Source organism: Lontra canadensis, unplaced genomic scaffold (assembly GCF_010015895.1).
Source record: "Lontra canadensis isolate GAN:19392208 unplaced genomic scaffold, GSC_riverotter_1.0 scaffold14, whole genome shotgun sequence".
Taxonomy (NCBI): Eukaryota; Metazoa; Chordata; class Mammalia; order Carnivora; family Mustelidae; genus Lontra; species Lontra canadensis.
The window spans coordinates 12923112-12940690 of NW_022631008.1; positions in this window are offsets into that span (position 1 = coordinate 12923112).

Sequence of the window (17579 nt, forward strand, 5' to 3'; positions counted from 1 at the left end):
TAAAATTGATGAGTCTAAATTGACTCATTATTGCTACACTAAGTCTGTAGTTTAATATTAGTGTTCACTCGTGGTATTGTATAGTCCATGGGTTTCGACAAATGTATAATTGCATATACCTGCCATGAGAGCATCATACAGAGTAGTTACATCATCCTAAAAATCCTGTCTTCTGCCTATTCATCCTTCTTCCCAATCCCTGGAAACCACTGATCTTTTTACTGTCTTTATAATTTTACCTTTTCCAGAATGCCAAATATTTGGAATTATACAGTTAAGTAAACTTTTTAGAGTGGTTTCTTGTACATAATCACTTAAGGCTCTTCTATGTCTTTTCATGACTTGGTAACTCATTTCTTTTTAGTGCTTAATAATGTTCCATTGTCTGATTGTAGCATGGGTTATTTGACCATTTACCTCTGAGAAGACATCTTGGTTGCCTTCATACTTTGGAATTATGAGACAGCTGCTAAAAATATCTGTGTGCAGACTTTTGTGTGGACATAAGTTTTCAACTTAATTTGGGTAAATAACAAGGAGCAAGATTGCTGGACGATGCGGTTAAAAGTAAATTTTGTTTTATAAGAAATGGCCAGTCTTCCAAAGTAGCTAGACCATTTTTCGTTCCCACCAGCAATTAATAAAATTCCTGTTGGTTTACATCCTTTCCTGCATTTGTTATTAGTGTTTTGAATTTTTGCCATTGTAATAGGTGGGCAGTGGTATTTCTTTATTGTTTTACTTTGCACTTTACCCTTAAGACATATGTTGTTAGGAATCTTTTCATATGCTTACTTGCTATCTATTTATTTTCTTTGGTGAGATGTCTATTTAGGTCTTTTGACCAATTTATTGATGAGGCTGTTTTCTTATTGTTGAATTTAAGTGTTCTTTGTATGTTTTGAATAGCAGCCCTTTATCAGATGTGTCTTTTGCACATATTATTTCCCAGCCTGTGACTTATCTTCTCATTTTCATGTCTTTTATAGAGCAGAAGTTTTGTAATTATAATTGTAATGAAATATAGGTTTTCAATTCTTTCATAGATTGTGGCTTTTGTGTTGTGTCTAAAATTATTACCGTGCCCGAAGTCAATTAGATTTTCTTCTGTATTTTCTCCTAAGAGTTTTATAGTTTTGTGTTTTACATTTAGGTCTATGATCCACTTTGAGTTAAGTTTTGTGAAGGGTATCACTACTATCTATATCTATTTATATCTATATCTACATATAGATAATGTACAAACATATTGCATATGATCTCCAGTTGTTCCATTACTATCTGTTGACAAGACTATTTTTGTTCTATTTTATTGTCTTTGCTCTTTTTTCAGTGATCAGTTGAATATACACATGGGGGATCTATTTCTGGGCTCTCTAGTCTATCAATCTATTTGTCTATTCTTTTCATCAATATGGCACTGTCTTGATTACTGGAGCTTTTTTTTTAAGATTTTATTTATTTATTTGACAGAGAGAGATCACAAGTAGGCAGAGAGGCAGGCAGAGAGAGAGGGGGAAGCAGGCTCCCTGCTGAGCAGAGAGCCCGACGTGGGATTCGATCCCAGGACTCTGGGATCATGACCCGAGCAGAAAGCAGAGGCTTTAACCCACTGAGCCACCCAGGCGCCCCTTGATTACTGGAGCTTTATAGAAAGTCTTGATGTCAGATAGTGCCAAACCTCTGACTTTGTTTGGATTTCTTTTTAAAGAATGATGATAGTAAGTGTTGGAGAAAGTATGGAATTACAGGAACAAATATAGATTGCTGGTGGGACTACAAATTATTAAAACAGTTTTTTAAAGCCATTCAGTAAATATTTGGTAAAGTTCATGTCTTTTAATTCATTTTCCCAAGTTTTTATAAGTATAAAGCTTTGGTATATATGATAAGATGGATATTGCAGTCCATTTCAGCAAAAAAAATTTGTAAATGAGGCAAATGCCCACCAACATGGGAATAAATAAGACATGGGGTAGTTATAAATTATTGAAATGAATTTTATCTAAATCTATTAAAGTAATATTCAGGGCACTAACTGAGAAGAACATGCAGCCAAGAATACTTTATCCAGCAAGACTGACATTCAAAATGGATGGAGAGATAAAGAGTTTCCAAGACCGGCAAGGCTTGAAAGACTATGCAACCACCAAGCCGACACTGCAGGAAATATTAAGGGGGGTTCTATAAAAGAGGAAAAATCCTAAGAATAGCATTGAACAGAAATATAGAGACAATCTACAGAAAGAAAGACTTCAAAGGTAACACGATTGCAATAAAAATGTATCTATCATTAATCACTCTCAATGTGAATGGCCTAAATGTGCCCATAAAACGACACAGGTTGCAGATTGGATAAAACGACAGGATCCATCCATATGTTGTCTACCCATTTTGAACCTAAAGATACACCCAGACTGAAAGTGAAGGGATGCAGAAACATCTTTCATGCCAATGGGCCTCAAAAGAAGGCCGGGGTAGCAGTTCTCATATCAGACAAATTAGATTTTAAACTAAAGACTGTAGTCAGAGATACAGAAGGACACTACATAATTCTTAAAGGGACTATCCACCAAGATGATCTAATAATTGTAAATATCGACACCCCCAATATGGGAGCAGTCAATTACATAAGAAAACTATTAATCAAGATAAAGAGTCATATTGATATGTATACATTAATAGTAGGAGATCTTAACATGCCTCTCTCAGTAATAGACAGATCATCGAAGCAGAAAATCAATAAAGAAACAAGAGCATTGAATGACACATTGGACAAGATGGACCTCATAGATATATACAGAACATTCCACCCTAAAACAACAGAATATTCATTCTTCTCAAGTGCACATGGAACCTTCTCCAGAATAGACCACATACTGGGTCACAAATCAGGACTCAACCGATACCAAAGACTGACATTATTCCTTGCATATTCTCAGATCACGATGCTTCGAAACTGGAGCTCAATCACAAGGAAAAGTTCAGAAGGAACTCAAACACCTGGAAGCTAAAGACCACTTTGCTTAAGAATGCTTGGATCAACCAGGAGATCAAAGAGGAATTGAAACAATTCATGGAAACCAATGAGAATGAAGACACTTCGGTCCAAAACCTATGGGATACAGCAAAGGCGGTCCTAAGGGGGAAATACATAGCCATCCAAGCCTCCCTCAAAAAAATTGAAAAATCCAGAACACAGCAGCTGTCTCTACACCTTAAAGAACTGGAGAATCAACAACAAATCAAACCAACTCCACACATAAGAAGGGAAATAATCAAGATTAGAGCAGAGATCAATGAGGTAGAAACTAGAGATACAGTAGAACATATCAATGAAACTAGAAGCTGGTTTTTTGAAAGAATCAATAAGATTGATAAACCATTGGCACACTAATCCAAAAGAAAAGAGAGAAAGCCCAAATTAATAAAATTATGAATGAATAGGGAGAGATCACAACTAACACCAACTAGAAAGAGTCATCAGAAATTATTATCAACAGTTATATGCCAATAAGCTAAGCAACCTAGATGAAATGGATGCATTCCTGGAAAACAATAAACTCCCAAAATTGAACCAGGAAGAAATTGACAACCTGAATAGACGTTATCTAGTAACGAGATTGAAGCAGTGATCAAAAACCTCCCAAAAAACAAGAGCCCAGGACCTGACGGATTCCCTGGGAATTCTACCAAACTTTCAAAGAAGAAATAATACCTATTTTCTTGAAGCTGTTTCAAAAAATTGAAGCAGAGGGAAAACTTCCAGACTCTTTTTATGAATCCAGCATTACCCTGATCCCCAAATCAGGCAAAGACCCTACCAAAAAGGAGAATTTCAGACAAATATCACTGATGAATATGGATGCTAAGATTCTCAACAAGATCCTAGCAAACAGGATCCAACAGCACATTAAAAAGATTATCCACCATGACCAGGTGGGATTCATCCCTGGTCTACAAGGATGGTTCAACATTTGCAAATCAATCAATGTGATAGAACAAATTAATAAGAAAAAAGAGAAGAACCACATGGTCCTCTCAATTGATGCAGAAAAAGCATTTGACAAAATCCAGCATCCGTTCCTGATTAAAACACTTCAAAGTATAGGGATAGAAGGAACATTCCCGAACTTCATAAAATCTATCTATGAAAGACCCACAGCAAATATCATCCTCAATGGGAAAAAGCTTGCAGCCTTCCCGTTGAGATCAGGAACATGACAAGGATGCCCACTCTCACCACTCTTGTTCAACATAGTATTCGAAGTCCTAGAAACAGCAATCAGAGAACAAAGAGAAATAAAAGGTATCCAAATTGGCAATGAAGAAGTCAAACTCTCTCTTTTCGCAGATGACATGATTCTTTATATGGAAAGCCCAAAAGACTCCACCCCCAAACTACTAGAACTCATACAGCAATTCAGTAACGTGGCAGGATACAAAGTCAATGTACAGAAATCAGTGGCTTTCTTATACACTAACAATGAAAATACAGAAAGGGAAATTAGAGAATTGATTCCATTTACTATAGCACTAAGAACCATAAGATACTTGGGAATAAACCTAACCAAAGAGGTAAAGGATCTGTACTCGAGGAACTACAGAACACTCATTCAAGAAATTGAAGAAGACACAAAAATGATGGAAGACCATTCCATACTCTTGGATCGGAAGAATAAACATTGTTAAAATGTCTATACTGCCTAGAGCAATTTATTATTTCAATGCCATTCCAATCAAAATTCCACTGGTATTTTTCAAAGAGCTGGAGCAAATAATCCTAAAATTTGTATGGAATTAGAAGAGACCCCGAATCACTAAGGAAATGTTGAAAAATAAAAATAAAACTGGGGGCATCATGTTACCTGACTTCAAGCTTTACTACAAAGCTGTGATCACCAAGACAGCATGGTAGTGGCATAAAAACTGACACATAGACCAGTGGAACACAGTAGAGAGCCCAGATATGGACCCTCAACTTTATGGTCAAATAATCTTCAACAAAACAGGAAAAAAAAATACAGTGGAAAAAAAGACAGTCTCTTCAATAAATGGTGCTGGGAAAACTGGACAGCTATATGTAGAAGAATGAAACTTGACTATTTTCTTACACCGTACACCAAGATAAACTTGAAATGGATAAAAGACCTCAATGTGAGACAGGAATCCATCAGAATCCTAGAGGCAGTAACCTCTTCGATATCAGCCACAGCAACTTCTTTCAAGATATGTCTCCAAAGGCAAAGGAAACAAAAGCGAAAATTAACTTTTGGGACTTCATCAAAATCAAAAGCTTCTGCACAGCAAAGGAAACAATCAACAAAACAAAGAGGCAACCTACGGAATGGGAGAAGATATTTGCAAATGACAGTACAGACAAAAGGTTGATATCCAAGATCTATAAAGAACTCCTCAAACTCAACACACACAAAACAGATAATCATATCAAAAAATGGGCAGAAGATATGAACAGACAGTTCTCCCATGAAGACATACAAATGGCTATCAGACACATGAAAAAATGTTCATCATCACTAGCCATCAGGGAGATTCAAATTAAAACCACATTGAGATACCACCTTACACCAGTTAGAATGGCCAAAATTAGCAAGACAGGAAACAACATGTGCTGGAGTGGATGTGGAGAAAGGGGAACCCTCTTACGCTGTTGGTGGGAATGCACGTTAGTGCAGCCACTTTGGAGAATAGCGTGGAGATTCTTTAAGAAATTAAAAATAGAGCTTCCCTGGAATTACACTACTGGATATTTACCCCAAAGATACAGATGTAGGGAAAGAAGGGCCATCTGTACCCCAATGTTTATAGCAGCAATGGCCACGGTCGCCAAAATGTGGAAAGAACCAAGATGCCCTTCAATGGATGAATGGATAAGGAAGATGTGGTCCATATACACTATGGAGTATTATGCCTCCTTCAGAAAGGATGAATACCCAACTTTTGTAGCAAAATGGACAGGACTAGAAGAGATTATGCTGAGTGAAATAAGTCAAGCAGAGGGAATCAATTATCATATGGTTTCACTTATTTGTGGAGCATAACAAATAACATGGAGGACATGGGGAGATGGAGAGGAGAAGGGAGTTGAGGGAAATTGGAAGGGGAGATGAACCATGAGAGACTATGGACTCTGTAAAACAACCTGAGGGTTTTGAAGGGTGGGGGAGGTTGGGGGAACCAGGCGGTGGGTATTAAGGAGGGCACGTATTGCATGGAGCACTGGGTGTGGTGTAAAAACAATGAATACTGTTATGCTGAAAAGAAATAAAAAAAATGTATTAAGGTAGATAAATACTAAAAACAAAACTGTTTGAAAAACGAAGTTATACTTTAAAAGGAAGGTTACTTACATAATAAACTGTAGTGTAAAATTTTAAAAATCATAATATTTCCTATGAAAATATCTTAAAAACAACAGTATGCCCCCCCCCCAATATCCTATCATGTTAGGGGCATATATCTATGTATCATTGCCATAGAAAAATTGGTCTTCACACATCCTTCCTCTGTCAACTTAATCTTTCTTCCATGATGCTTCCGCTTACCTCCTTTAAAATCCATTTCTTTCCTATAGCAAATCAATGATCAAATTCAATTTCTTCCATGAAACCTCTGTTTATGCAAACTCTTGAGTTACTTGCCAACAGAAAGATGACATGAAAAGTCAACTTTTGACTTCTATGAGTGTTTCATTTTTTGGAATCTGAAAAACAATTTTAAGTAGAAGTTATCTCTAAAAAGAAATAGTTAAGGACAAGAGAGTTGTCACTAAAAAGGAAATTAAACGATAGTTCAATTTTCATGAAGTTGAAAATTTATTTCAGAAATAAAACGTTAAACTTTCCTCATTAGGGCCAAGTATAAATTAAGAATAGAAGTTAGTAAATGCTACATAGGGAATTTGTAGGTATATCCAGAAACCGTTGTTGTAGAAGAATACTTCATTTATTTGTTGACAGGAAATCCTTTATGAAGTTGTTTCTTTTGATAGACCTCCAGAATGTAAAAATAGTGCCTATATCTAAACTTTATTTTCATTTACAGAATTTATTAAGTGACAACTTAAATGACTATCCATTGTACACATTTATCTCCTCAAAATCTTTTTTCTTGGTATCTTGTATAATGTTTAAGTATATTCCACAAAGTAGGTGTACAAATAAGAAAATCTAGTAAATGAAGAAATAAAAACAAAAGAGTCAATGAATGGAAAAAGTGGCTAGTTCCCTGAGAAAAATCACATAGATTCAGGGACTCTAGATTTTGGTAAAGAAGTTGGCTATGTTTTTGAAAATATTTTGTTGAAAAGATAGAGCATGTCTTCTCCAACTTTACAATTTGTCTAGGAATTTTGTTAAAATGCTGACTGCGATTCAGGAAGTTTAAGTGCAGCCTGAGACTCTGCCTTTCTAATAAGCGTGACTATTGATCTTCCCAGCAAGATTTAAGACACATAATTTCATATTATTGCCTCTGCTATCAGGATCCTCAACCCCTTTTTGGGACTCTGACCCCTTGGAACTTAGTAGATCACACAATTTAGTGATTAAAGCTCAAACTTAAATGTCTGGCAGACTTAGGTTAGACTCCCATCTCTAAATTTGGTGGAAAAGTTAGTTCTCTACGTTACTGTATCCGAAATACATATACAATGAAAACGCCCACCTATATGGTACATGTGAGGAACAAATGAGAAAAAAGCTGTATATAAAATATTCAGACTTGTGACTTGTTTATGGTGGTAAAAATAACATAACTATTATAAATTTGATAGTAGTGATCCTAGTGGTGATAGAAATGGAGAAGTGGTAGTACTATTGATTAGTGTGATGTAGAAAATATAAAACAAGCACAACTTAGGGACACTTTACTGACCTAATGGTCTCTAAGAGTATCTCTAAACTTTCTATTCAAAGTCTGACTCCAGATCAGATAAAATCTTTTTATAGTGTTCTGTGTAGGGTTGGCAACTCTTCATACCCCTAAACACATTTCAAAATTCTCTCTCTGATTTTCTCTCCTGCCGTCAACAAAACAATTAAGACTACTTAATAAAAAGGTAATGGAAGCACTTGCAATTTTATGGCATTTTCCCTTAAGAAAAGCTTCCAGAGATTAACTCTGGAGATGAGTAAAACTTAGAAATATGTTGAAATTAGTTTCCTTCAAAATTATTTAGTTAGATTTGAAACAAAAAAGAAAGAAAAATGAAAATATAAAAAAAAATTACTCAACTCCTCATGCTTCCTGCTAATCATGCACGCTCCAACTTTCCTTCACGTTTATAATAAATGTGAGAACTTCATGACAGATAAAATAATTCATTATTTTATCCTGCCAAATATCAACTTTATGGAGATAATTGCTTTGGTCATATATGACTCAGAGATCAATCTGCAATAACCAAAACAAACTTTTAAATTCAATAAAGAAAGTAAAAGTGCTTTTTAAAATAACCCAAATATTCAAGGCAAACAAAACCATTATTTCAGAGAGATATCTGCACTCTCGTATTCATTGCAGCATTATTTACAACAGCCAAGGTATGGTAATGACCTAAGTATCGTCTACAGATGAATGAATAAAGAAATTATTGTATATATAATATGGAATATTATTTAGCTTTAAAAAGAGAAGAAAATCCTGCCATATGCAATAACATGGAACAACCTGGAGAGCATAATGCCAAGTGAAATAAGCCAGACAGTGAAAGCCAAGACAAATAATAGTGTGTCACTTATATGTGGAATCTAAAAAAAAAAAAAAAAAGATAAGGTCTGAGAATCTAATGTAAAACATGGTCATGAGAGTTATTAGCAAAATATTGTACAGTTGAAATTTGCTGACAAAATAGAACTTAAATGTTATCACCATAAAGAAAAAAGGTAAGAATATGAAGTGATGGTGTGTTAAATAACTCAATGGGGGAATCTTTTCACAATGTGTATGCATATAAAATCATCACATTGTACACTTTATATACATTACAATTTTATTTGCCAATTATATAGCACTAAAAATTTTGGAAGTTAAAAATAAATACATAAAATAGCTTAAATATGTGGACATTTATGTTTTTTTTAATTTCTCTAATTCTATAAATAGCCTAGCTGTTACAATAGAAGGAAAAAAATACTTCATTATTAATAGGTTGAACATTTGGTTGTGGATGAATTTCAAAATACCAGTGGAGGGTTTATAGGAGGCCAAATAACATTTTTATTCCTGTTACATAATGGATATCATTTTGCTAATCCATAATCAAATCTGCCATAATTAAGAAATCTTTTTTTTTATTAGCTATACATCAATCCATAAAAGTAGAATGAAACTAGAAAAAGACCATGCAGATTTCCAACCATTCTTGTAACTAATAGACATGGCTCTTTCGTAAGCAATCATTCTCTTTTATCCCCTTTCTGCCTGATAGAGGATAAACCACAGAAACCCAAGAAGGAAAAACAAGTAAAGATCATAAAAGGTAAATACTTTCAAATTATACAGAATGCACCCTATATTCTCAGACATGAAGACAAATATTAACAGACTTTGATACATTCTTAGCCTGTAATTTGGCTTCCTAATTTCATACATTCAAGATAGCTAGGCTTTCAAATTTTGCTAAATGTCTGAATTTTTTGTTTAGTAAAATGCTTGTTTTAAGTGCTAACAACAACAACAACAAAAAAAGTGCTTAAAAAAAAAAAATCTTCAGACGCCCCTGTCACCAGGCTTCTGGTTATCTCAAAAATAAATAAATAAATTAATTAATTAAAAAATTGTGAAGCTTTACAAATACTCACTTGGCCTCTTTTGACAGAGAAAACCAGGGTTGATAATTTAAGCTTGAAAACATAGAAAGCTTAATATATAAAGCCCAGAAAAGTCTTTACAATGTTTCACTTGAGTTCAGGACTTAAGTATATATGATTCAGTGATCCTTATAAGAAAAGGCACAATGGCTTAGTGAACCAGAGTATGTGAATTGGAATCAGATGCCCATGAAAGCCAACCTTGAACTTGCCATCTTGAGAAATCCTTTTAATCATCTTGTCCTTTGAGAATTGTCACTTACCAAGAAGGGTGCACCACCTAACACGGATGCCAGAATGAAAATTTATAACTTATATTAAGAAGTCACAGTGTCATTAAGCAGATCATGACTCTATTACAATGTATCCTGGGCTAAAAATGAGAAATGAGAGCAATTGGATTCAACATAGTGGTTTAGTATGCAATACACTCCAGCTTATACGTAAAATCAACCAACTACACCTTCATACACAAAGCAAAAGCACACATTGCCATTTAGTCATCTTGCTAAAAATTTAAAATAAATGTCTTTGCAAATGTTAATGTTCTCATTCAAAATGTTCTTTTCTAAAATTGGAATCATTTTTCAGTGCTTTCGTTTTTCACATTTGTAGCATTATTTTATAAATGGATAACTCTAAGTAATTTATAATGAGGTTACATTAATTGGCTAAAACAAATTCAGAATCCTTAAATGCTGTATATTATTTGGCTTTATATCATGCAACAAATGTCATAGTTGCATCATCACATGCACAAAGTTTTGTTTTTTTTTTTTAAATCACCTATCCTAAATAAGCACAGTTTTGTAAGTTCTTAGAAAAGATTTAATTAATTTATTTATTTATTTAACAGATATAGAGAGAGAGCATAAGCAGGCAGAATGGCAGGCAGAGGGAGAGGGAGAAGCAGGCTCTTCACTGAGCAGAGAGCCCAAAGTGGGGCTCGATCCTGGGACCCTGAGATCATGACCTGAGCTGAAGGCAGATGCTTAATTGACTGGGCCATCCAGGTGCCTTGCACAGTTTCATAAGGTTAAATGTTAGAATTAAGGCATGAGTCTGAGGATGTGGAATTTAAGCTGAGATCTGGACTCTGATGAAATTTTAAGCAGGCCAGTAAAGGACATTTCATAGAATGCATAGCATGTGTGAATGTCTGGTGTAGGAAAGTAGTCAGAAAATTCAAGGAACTGAAGGAGGATAATGTTACAGGCACAGTGAGTTAAAGAGAGAATGCTCGGAGATGAAGTTGGTGAGGTATTCAAACCTAGATCCTAAAGTCTCAGGTTTACTTCCTTGGAAAAAGTCAATTGAATGACATTGAATTTTGTTTTTAATAGGGAGATAATATGGCTGTCTAGTTGTAAAATACCACTTAGAAATTTATCAATAATGATGCATTTGAGGGCAAGAATAGAGCAGGGACACCAAACAGGAGTCTTTTGCAGCCATCCAGAAAAACGTTAGTGGTTTGAGTTACTGATGCCAGCATACAGAGAATGAGAACAGACTGAGTGAGAGCAGAGAATGAGAGAAGTGACAAGAATGCTTTAAAAATATCTATTCTGAGTATCTGCATGATAGAGGTGCCATTTATTTAAATACAAAAAAAAAAGCAAGAAATAAGTAAAATCTGATAGAAAAGAGCAAAAGGTAAATTTTTGAACACAAAAGTTTATCATTGAGAAGCATTCTAGTGAATGTATCAAATGGGTAGGTGCATACATAAATTTGCATCTTGTTAGCAGGTTCATAGCTAGAGATTAAAATGTGGGGTCATTTAAATCCATTAGCCATTAAAGACTGATGAGGGAGCAGTTTTCTTGTAGCAATTTGAGTAGAAACCAGATTGGAGTACATTTTAGAATGAAAGGAAATTGAATTAAGTGAAAACAGTCATTCTAAACAGTTTTTTTTGAGAAACTTACATGAAGAAAAGCATGTTAGATGTAAGCTTTGCCAGGATTTTACTAGTTTTTTTTTCTTATTTTTTTTAATTTTTAATATAGAAGAATAGCAGGGCATATTTGAATGCTGGAATGATTTAAATGGAAGGGAAACCGTGAACACACGAAGCAGAGAAGTAAGCTGAAAGAAACAAGTTTAAAAAGAATCATCAAGATCTTGAGCAATTCTGAAAGGACTGGGTCAGTGATGGGAAGTGGTGGCATAGCGTATATACAAGGAGGTTAGGATTGGTGATCTTTAAATAATAAATTCCTTCATCCAATTGCAGAAGAGTCCCGCCTATAACTACACTGTTTCAGACCATAGCTGTGAAAACTTCTGCTGCAGTTTTACACCAATTTGTTTATATCTTGTCCTTCCAAGTTTGAGACTCACAGGTTGGTTATGAAGCGTGTATTTCAGTACATATCTGTACTTGTATCTACAAGGCTCAATGTATGGAGTGGCCATGAAAGCTTTATACTCCTAAGACTCCTACTTCCTCGGTTAAGTATCTGTATAATAATAAATCTGCACAAAAACTGCTGAAGATCACAAGGGAAAATGAAAATATGTGGTGAGAAAGGAATAGAACATGTATCTCCTTACATAGATACATTGTATCTGCCTTGAAGAAACACTGTGCTTCAAGCAAAATAATCTTGGTTCTTTCATTGCTTTCTCCTGGATCTGATGCTTCTCATCTTATTTTAGGAAAACAGGTTGGTATGGATAGAATTAATACAAATGAATGATAAAAGTAAAGAGGCATTTGTAGATGAAATCATGTCTAATTCATCTCCTGTTCCGAATATGATTTTTATCAAAATGTACATGGAGTGGTTATAGATGAACCACTATTTCAACAAAGGCTAAATTGCAATAATAATTATCAAACTGATTTTAGGATTCAGGATTTCATTAATATGTGTTATAGAATCTATGGGGAGAAAATATCTTGTATGAAGTCTAGAGAATAAAAAACATCTCATGGAGTAAGATTAAAAATGTATGGCAGATAAGAATCATATGGTGAACTTTTAAAAACACAGATTCTGGGGCCTATGTCCAGAGACTTGGATTCAGTAAGTCTGAAGTAGGTCCTGGAAATCTGCATTTAAACAAATTTTTCAAGCAATTGGTTTGCAAAGTGACCATATATCACTATTTTGAAAATAGAAGTTTAAAAAACATAATCAGAACTGCTCTTTTATACAAAATCTAACTTCTATCAGTTAAGCTAAGTAGAAATAACACAGGAGAGATGGTCATACTTGGTTGAATTCACAGATTATTTTGATTTAAGATGAGCAATCTCATCTTTTTATAGAGAGGGTGTGGCAAAAATAAACATCTGAACCTTATAAATCTAGGATTTATTAAAATAGATATTGGCAAATATCAAATTTATGAATTTACTAAGAGAAAAATTTATAAAATCAAATTTGTGGCTTCATGTAATAGCATTTTTCACATTTTCCATTACAATTTCAAATTAAATGTGGTCAATGAATTTCAAACTTGGTCTTACAATTTTTAAAAAGTGCATTTCTATAATTTATTACAATTATATGTACATCAGCAGAGACCATCAAGCTTAGCAACAATTATAGATAGGTAGAAAGGTACTGTCATATTGAAACAATCACTTAGAAATATTTGAAATACTGAAAGAAAAAGGAAGGTTATTGAGTAATATAACTGGTCCTAACAGCTAAATGTTTTCATACCTGCAACATCCTAAACCACACGGGTCACAAACACCAAAACAAAGCTATTCAAAGAACATGATATTCTTTCCTTGGCTATAGATAGAAGAATTAAATCAGAAAAATTCTACACACCTATTCTGCCAGCAATACCACAGTGTCTTTTTTATATATATTTTTATGAACATATAATGTATTATTTGCCCAGCCACAGTGTCTTAATTAAGCTTACTATATAGTAAATAGTAGTAGGTAGAGTGATTCCTCCCACTTTATTCTTCTTTTTCAAATTGTTTTCATTTTCTAGGTCCCAAGCCCTTGCATATAAATTTCAGAATTAACCTGTTTATGTCTACCAAAATCTATGGTTTGATCTTGACAGAAATTGCATCAAACCTCTATCAATTTGGGGATAATTGCCATCTTGATCTGGTTGTCTCTTCCAATCCATTACTTGGGTTAACAGGTATTATCAACAGCGCACTATGGGTGAAGTGGCACAGGGTGTATTTCATCAAACTGAAATAATTGTAACATCAGATAGACTTGCATTTTGTTTATTTTTACTCTATAAAATGATTATTTTATCTTCTATTCAAAACCAGATAGAATAATGGACAAATGAATAGGCCAGTGTATGAAATATTACTGGGCATATTAAACATTTTAAGTGGTAGGAGTCTATATTGAAGAGATAAAAGTACCTATTTATTGTCATCCCCAGATTAGGACAAACTGGAGAAATTGCCCTATGGTGACCAGGGTGTTTGGAAGGGCCTAGAGAGGCACTGGTGACAGTAAGTGACATAGTACCCAATCAACTCAATAGGTAGTAAACCTTTTCCTTCATGAAACTGTGGGGCTTCTCATTTGCCTTCAACATTCTTGTTTTCCTCTTCTCTTCAGCTATTTCACTAAGTCATTTGAAGTTAAACACAAAGGTGTGTCTTATGGAAATAACATAGCGAGAGAGGATGAGTGACTCCAAGTGATTCATACCAGACTTCAAACCTCCTCTAAATATGGTCTGCTCACTAGTTTCCCAGAATGGACCAGGTTCCGAAAGGGTATTGCCATCTCCTATTCCCCATTTACCTTCTGACCATTGGCAGAGAGATTTCTCAATTGAGTTATGGATTAGATGTGGTGTCATTTACGAAAGATTGGCCAGGATCCATCCCTGACCTCCTGACCCCCTGCCCTGGACAACAAAAAGGAAAGTTCTTTGCCACATGTACACTTTTAAAAATTCCACAGGTGATTCTGACACAAAGCCTGGGTGCAGAACACTGGTGTGGAAACAAAGGTACGTAATGCCAGCTTTTAAAACCAACAGATGCAGAGGGCTTATGGAAAAGCCATTGTAACTTCCCACTGATCTCCGCCTTGTCTGTTAGCTTAAGTTAGATTTTCATAGGAAGTCATGTTTGTGACTGAATGGTGAATTTCTCTGGTCACAGGTGGAAACCAGTGGTCTCATGGCCTTGTGATTTAGAAAGCAGTAGGAGAGGTAAACATTGCTAAGATGGGATAAAGGGGAATTTTGTTTTGGCAGAAAACCGTAAACCTTCCTGTAAGGTTAAGCTCTATACCACCTCCAGCCAATTACTGAGAACAACATCGATAGGGCAGCCTTGCAAAAATGGTCATGAGCCTCCCATGTTAAACAACACAAAACTGAAAATTTATGGGCAAATTATGTAGAGTTAAGGTGCACAGTCAAATGCAGTCAATTAATGTTATCATTATAAATCAAGATTACAGCTTGCCATGTAAATAACAGTTTATAGTAAACATAAATAACAGCACAAGTGACTCAATTTAGCAAATCACACAGGCTGCTGTGCATGGTCAGTGTACTGAACTGTTGAAGAGAAAATTAGCCAATTTATTACTGGCAGAGAGATGGTTGGAATGCTAATTCAATATTAAACAGACATCAAAATAGCTGATAGAAGTGAAAGCAAACTACAGGCAAAGAAATTAAAGACCAGTAGCAAACAAACACAAAAGGCTTAGAAAAACAAGCTTTCAGAAATCTGGAGTTAATAGCCAAAGGAACCTCATCATCTATTTAAAAATGTAGCCAGTACCCAAGTGGTTCTGAGACAGAAGGCGACAGGCAACGTAGGGTCTGCACAGCGGGGAGGGAGCAGAGTGCCCAGGTTCAAAACTGCCACCAAAACTTCTAAGTCACTCAACCTTTTGTCTGAAAAAAATGGGAAGCTATAAATGGTACCTAACTCATAGAATTGTTGTGACAGCAGCATAGGTTAATGAAGGTAGCATGGTATGTGATGTGTAGTAAAAACTCAATAGATACCAGGTTTAAAAAAAAAAAAAAAAGTTATGCACTCCTGCCTTAGCTGCTGTAGTTACAACCGATAATTCATCATGTCACTCAAGACATGTTTTGTTGTCCACGTCTTTGCTTAAGGGAGGAAATCTGTTTCCTTGTTGTAAAAAAAGTCACTCTTGAAGTAGTGAGAAATACAGTTTACCTTCTGTATTTCCTTAGGAAAGCAGAACCAAAACATAGAGCACATGGACTGGGAAGGAGAAGCTCTGAGTTCCCTGGGACTGCTCGACAAAGAGCCACAGAACGGGTGTCTGACAGAAACAGAAATTTATTGTCTCACAGATCCTGAGATTCAAAATCTAAAGTCAGGGTGTCCACGGGACCAAGCTCCCTCTGAGATTCTGGGTAGAACTTTCCCTTGCTTCCTTCTAGCTTCCTCCCTTGACCCTGCAACTCCAGCCACACTGGCCTCCATGTGCTGAGGCTGCTCCTCCTGCAGGGGATCTGAACACTCTGCTCCCTTGGCCAGGAGCACTCCTCCCCGATATTACTATGTTTGCTCCTCCTTTCCTTTATGTGGTACCAAGAACGTAACCTGCACAAATTAGGCACTGGATAATTATCTGTTGAAGGAATTTTTAAAAATGAAATAGAAATATTTGCAAGGTACTTGGAAAAGTATCTGGCATATTGTTAGCACTCAGTACATGTAAATTATTAGTTTACTGTTATTACTAGTAAATACTCTTTGAGGAAATTGATGATAATCATTATTGCGCTCACGGAGGATGTACTGTGTTTCAGACGATGTATTGTTCTATGTATTGCCTCATTTAAATCTCCAACAACTCTACAAGACAGGTATTATTATTGTCACCATTTTACCAAGGGAAAAACAGACCTTCAAAATTAAAATAACTTGTTCAAGCTCAATTGTCTGATCCATAGAGTAAAGAAGTTTATTTTATATTAAAAAAATCAGCTAACCTATTAATTAGGCTTTCTAAATAATGGGCTTGATGGAAGTAAATTCCATTTTAAAAGAAAATGATTTGTAAAAACTGAAGTCTTCATGGTATTTTCTGCTTTTAGGAGACTTAATAGTCCTGAATGTTCCAGATCAGGCTCTCACGTGTAGGGTCCATACGTCCCTAACAATGCAACAGAAACATTCTGACACATGCTTTATAATTTCCGCAATCACTGAGGACAGTCTAAAGATCAAACAGGATTAATGGTGAATACCGCCACTAATCTAAACACCTCAATCCAATGGTTGTATTCTCAAAGGTATTCTGGTTTCTGTGGCACTTTTTGTGGCTGGCAACAGAGCTGTGCCACTCTTAAGGAGTCTATTTTCTTTTGTAAGAGCACACCAGGCCTCAACTAGGGTGAGCAGACTAAATTCTGAAATTCGTTTATTCCTGAGGAAGTCCATTGTTAAGGGCATTCTGAAGGACTTATCATCTGTACAATTAGAAGGAAAACAGCCTATTCATTTAGTGTTCTTCGGAAAGGAAACAAGTCATCCCCTTCTACCACTAAGAATTCTGCCAGGAGGCATAAGACTCTGTGGGCAGGAGAGGTCAGACCAGTCCCAACCTATCGCCATGAGTAACGTCAGAAAAAAGCTCCTCAGAAAACATTTGGAATCATGGAAAATCCTTTTTTCCTAAAGACATTGTCCTTTAAAACTTCTCAGGAGTGAAGTCCACAACTGTGGAAAAATCTGTGCTAATTATACATAGATGAGACATTCTGCATATGCGTTATATAAAACTGAACTCT